Raw genomic sequence first — 6,000 nt, forward strand, 5'->3', positions numbered from 1 at the left:
TCTCACTAGTGATGATGGGAGGACTGACAAATCAATCCCCCGTTGACTCTGAGTGGTTAGGAGCAAGCGCTTCATAATTACAGAGTCACTGGCGTAGCGGTCACCCTGCTCCCACGGCCGCTCATTCACTTTCCGGGCTGCTCATTACCTTCACTGAATATGCCATGTTTCCCCCGCCCACTGGCATCTGTGATTGGTTACAGCCAGACGCGCCCCCACGCTGAGTGACGGCATTTCTGACAATCACAGACGCTGGTTGGTGGGTCTGTATCGTACAGTGAAATAAATAAAAAAATTGGCATATGGTCCCCCCCATATTATTATACCCAGCACAGATGAAGTCACCTCTGCAGGCTGCAGCCCCCAGCCATACACTTATCTTGGCTGTGTATCAAAACAGGAGGAACAGCATCCGGCTTTTTTTTTTCTATTATTTAAATAATTTAAAAGAACGGCATGCATTCCACCCAATTTTGATGCCCAGCCAAGATATAGCCTGACAGCTGGGGGCTGGTATACTCAAGCTGGAGAGACCCATGGTTATTGGTTGTCCCCCAGCCTAAAAATTTCAGCCTGCAGCCGCCCGGAATTGCTGCATCCATTAGATGTGGCAGTCCCGCCACTTTACGCAGCTCTTCCGTATTACCCTGGTGCAGTGGTAATCGGGGTAATAAGGAGTTAATGGCAGCCCACAGCTGCCAATAAGACCTCGATTAGTAAGGGGTAAGCATCTATGAGACCCCCATTACTAATGTGTAAGTGAAAGTAAATAAAAACAAACAACCAAAAAAAACATTATTGGAAATAAAAGACAAAAAAGCATCCTCTTTCACTACTTTATTAACTCCCAAAACACCCTTGCAAGTCTGGCGTAATCCACACAAGGTCCCACAATGCCTCCAGCACTGCATCATCTGAATTTACACCGAGTGGCCATAGAACATGACTGCCCACTGTGTGGTTCACGCAGCGACTGAAGTGAGCCGTGAGATCAGCGGTGACGTCACTCAGTTGATTTGCAGTGACATGTTGAGAACAGTGGGAACCTTCAGCTGTAGCTGCGGCTAACCTGAGTAACGGCACCGCTGATCGTGTGTCTCACTTCAGTCGCTGCCTGATCCTCACAGCGGGCAGTCATGTTCTATGGTGCTCGCTGGGAGCTTGAAACATAGCAGAGTCGTGGGACCTCATATGGATTACGTCGGACCTGCAGGGGTGTTTTTGAGGTTAATAAAGGGGTAAAAGATTGTGGGGGTTTTTGTCTTTTATTTCAAATAAAGGATTATTGAGCCGTTTGTGTTTATTTGCGTTCACTTACAGAATAGTGATGGGTGAGTCTCAGACTCTCATTACTAATCTAGGGGTTAGTTACAGCTATGGTCGCCATTAACTCCTTATTACCCCAATTGCTACTACACCAGTGCAACGGGAAGAGCCGGGTCCAGCCCCAGAATTGGTGCATCTAATGGATGTGTCACTTCTGGGTCGGCTAAAGCCTGCTTTACACGATACGACCGATTGTGCGATAGCACGATCGATCGTACCCGCCCCCGTCGTTTTTGCGTCACGGGCAATTAGTTGCCCGTGGCGCACAAACTCGTTTAACCCCCGTCACACGTACTTACCTTCCGGACGACCTCGCTGTGGGCGACGAACGTCGCCCACAGTGTCCACTTCCTGAAGTGGGAGGGACGTTTGGCGTCACATGGCAGCCGGCCAATAGAAGTGGAGGGGCGGAGATGAGCGGAATGTAAACATCCCGCCCACCTCCTTCCTTCCATTAAGCCGTCGGGTGCCGCGGGAGGCAAGTAAAGCTGCTGTTCATCGTTCCCGTGGTGTCACACGGAGCAACGTGTGATGCCACGGAAACTATGAACAACCGCCGCCATTTTAATTAAACAATTTTAAGAAACCTAGCGATGAGTACACGACTCACGATTTGCGAGCGATACTGCGTCGCTAGGAGGTGTTACATGAGACGATGTCGTGTACGATGCCGGATGTGCGTCATGAAAACCGTGACCCCGACGATGCATCGCACGATCAGTCGTCTCGTGTAAAGCCCGCTTAAGGGCTGCTATTGTTACACTGGAAAAGGTCAAATAACCATGGCCCTTTCCACCCTAATTATATCCCTGAGTTGTCTGCTGTAGTTTGGCTGGTATTAGAAAAATGGGGGGAACCCCATGTCATTTTTTTTTTTTTTTTTAAATAAATCAAATAATATTTAAAAAAAAAAAAAAAAGCATGGGATCCCCTCTAGTTTTCATAACCAGCCAAGGTACAGCAGACAACTGAGGCTTGCAGCCCACAGCTGCTGCTGTTCATGTGCTGGATATGAAAAAGGGGGAACCACACATAATTTATTAAATTATTTTTTGGTACAAAAAAAAGACCTGAAAAAACTGAGCTGTAGCTATCTATCAAGCTATTCTGGTATTTCTATCTGTTTTTTCTTTCTCTATCAATTATGCTATCCTACCATATTTTGTTTCTTCTTTAAAAAAAAACCATATACAAAAACACGTGTTCTTTCATGCGCTTTTCGAGCCAATGATGCATTTTCTGTGACCACAGGATAAAAAGATGCACTCAAGATGCAGTGTGCGCACATAGCCTTAGACATCAGAGAAGTAACACAGGGGAGAAGCTGTATTCATGTCCAGAATGTGGGAAATGTTTGACATATCTATCAAGTCTTTATCAGTATGAGAGAAGTCACAGAGGAGAGAAGCCATTCTCATGTTCGTAATGTGGGAAAGATTTAAACCAGAAATCAGATGTTGTTAATAATCTGATAATTCACAGAGGAGAAGACATATCTGTGTTGTAAATGTGGGAAATGTTTTGTCAGCAAAGCAGATCTTATTGAACATCAAAAATTTGTATGTAATTTATGAAATGTTTGCAATTACCAATAAACAACTTTTAAGCAATCAGAATCCAGATGATATATATGTATTACCTTATAATAGTGAGGTTACAATCCTGATAATACACAGATATATAGTGATAACACTTTATGTAATTTTCTAGGGCATTTTCTGGTTTTGAAAACTATCTTTGATAGGGAATAATTATGAAATCATGCTTTTGTGGTCCTTCTTTACTAGGCTCATGATGGGATAAAATTAGTTGAAGAAGAGAAAACAATTTTCTGTACACTAAACAATTGATGTACGCAATTGTAGCTTGTCTGAGTAAATTCGATTGTGGAGATCTTTCAAGACTACCTTTTAATTCCTTCAATTAGAATGAGTGGGCTTTCCCAATAATCAACTCTCTCAAATATCCATTATATAGACTACATGATTACGCAGGATTTCCTGTTGCAGGGGTCTCTGGTGTCTTCTAGCTCAAGCTGTTGCCTCAACCGAGATTGACATGAGACTTAGTATTTGATTATTTCTTTTGTAAAAAGGCTGATTTAACTCTCCTGAAACTGTATCTCCAAGACTAGTCTCAGACGACCTGACTTTTGGAGTGTTCAATGAATAAAAAATTATTCCTTTTAATTACACTGGAATTCTTCAGATATACAGCATATCACAAAAGTTAGTACACCCCTCAAGTTTTTGTAGATACATACAAAATATCTTTTCATGAGACATCACTGTAGATCTGTCCCTGTGATACAATATACAGCATCAGTGTGAAGCTTGTAAAACGAGGTAAATTTGGTGCCCTCTAAACAACAAACCCAGCCATTAATGTCTAAACTGCTGGCAAGAAAAGTGAGTACACCCCTAAGTGAAAATGGCCAAATTGTGCCCAATTAGCCAGTTTCCCTCCCTGGTGTCATGTGACTCATTGGAGTTACAATGGCTCAGGTATAAATGGGGAGCATGTGTGGTAAATTCGGGGTGTTATCACTGACACTCGCTCTCATACTGGACACTGTACTGTCAGACACAAACAGAAAAGGGCACCTGTGCAAGATCAGTAAATGTGACATTTGCCGTTCAATAGGTCATCATACTGCACAATTACACTTGCTTTGGAGGGAGAAATTTGCCCCTGAACCTCTTGCGCCCCTTTGCAGCTGCACAGGTTCCAACGATGTCCGCCCCTGGGTCATTGGAAGTTGTCCATGGCTCCTCATGCTAAAGAATTCTCTGAGGACCTGAAAAAAAATAATTGTTGCACTACATAAAGATATTCTAGGCTATAAGAAGATTGCCAGCACCCTGAACCTGAGCTGCAGCACGGTGGCCTAGAAGATCATACAACATTTTACCAAGACCGGTTCTCATAACAGGTCTCGCCATGATCAACTACAGAAGCTGAGTGCAGGTGCTAAGCGTCATATCTAGTGTAAAAAGTTCACATTTATTAAATAATTCACAATACATGTAGATATACTGTATATTTTTGCTGACATCAAAAGTGTATATCTGTGTGTAATCCTGGTAAAGAGTTGCATCATGCAATGGACAGGACTTTCTAAGGCTACTTTCACACATCAGTTTTTTGGCATCAGGCACAATCCGGCGTGTCCCTGATGCAACGGATCCGGCGCAGAATATGAAAAAACTGATGCGCCTGATCCTTTTTTTTGACGGATCGGGTATAACTGATCCGTCAAAAAACAGATCCGGCGCATCCGTTTTTTGCAACAGTTTCGTCCGTTTTTTGCTGGATACGTTTTTTTTTCCAAAAGATTGGAGCATGCTCAGTTTACAAAAACTGGTCCGGCGGCCGCATCCGTTTTTTGCTGGATCCGGCGTCCATAGGCTTCCATTGTAAATCACACCGTATCTCGCCGGATCCGGCGCAATGCGTTTTTTTTGTCTGAGACAAAAAAACGTTACAAGAGACGTTCCATCCGGCCGCCGCATTAGCCAATTACGATGGATCCGGCAAAAGCCGGATGCAACGCAAGGCCATCAGGCACAATCCGGCGCTAATACAAATCAATGTGGATAAAACGCATCTGGCGCAGGATCCGTTTTATCCGTTTTCTTCCGGATTGTGCCTGATGGAAAAAAACGGATGTGTGAAAGTAGCCTAAGAAGAACATCATCAGCTGCACCTAAAACATATGACTATCCATCACATGACACACAGGGGGGGGGGCTCACTTCACTCTGGAGAGTCGACTATGCAGCAACACGTGGCAGGGCTGGAGGAAGATTCCCGATGAAGCACATGTACTAGGCATCAGCAGAGCACTATGGCCCCTAGACCATTTAAAGGATTCAAGCAAGAATAAATGAAAGAAGAAATTAACTTTATTGATTTAATAGAGAAATGGACAATTATCCATTAGAATATCAAAATATCTATCATCTAACATAAAGAACAATACTATTTTTCCTTTTCTGTAACTGATCAACATAAAATGAACTTTTATTTTTGCCAATTATTTTCAGTCTATATACAATACAACTATTTTTAAATCTTAAGTATATCTTTCCTGCTCCTCATTGCGTCCTTACTAGTGTTGAGCGGACCCGGATCGGCAAAATCCGGATCCGCGCGGTTTGAGTAGCAGATCTGAGTTGTTGGGGTTTTTTTTTTCTCGCTCTCTCTCTCCCCCTCTCCCTCTCCCCCTCTCTCTCTCTCTCTCCCCCTCTCTCTCTCTCTCTCCCTCTCTCTCCCCCTCTCTCCCCCTCTGACATATATGGGGCTGGGATTCCGGATCGGATCCGAACTTCTTTGTCAACCCCCCGGACCCGGATTATTGACAGTCCGCTCAACTCTAGTCCTTACTTAAAAAATAAGCAATTCTTAATTTTTTTTTAACATCTAGAGGTTGTCATTTCAAAATAGACATATGAGTGCTGCCAGCATTGCTGCAGAGGTTATAAGGGTATGGGGGGGAGGCTAGTCTGTATAGCTGTTGTCCCAAAAGGAACCCGAAAGATGATGCAAAAGACGGCTACAAACAGTTTGCTGCAGTCAAACAGACTAAGGAAATTAATTACTGGGACCGTTCTGTGGTTTGATGAGACCAAGATATACTTTTTTGAGTCAGATGGTGTGAAGCGTGTGTGGCAG

The sequence above is a fragment of the Anomaloglossus baeobatrachus genome, chromosome 5 (genome assembly GCF_048569485.1).
Source record: "Anomaloglossus baeobatrachus isolate aAnoBae1 chromosome 5, aAnoBae1.hap1, whole genome shotgun sequence".
NCBI lineage: Eukaryota > Metazoa > Chordata > Amphibia > Anura > Aromobatidae > Anomaloglossus > Anomaloglossus baeobatrachus.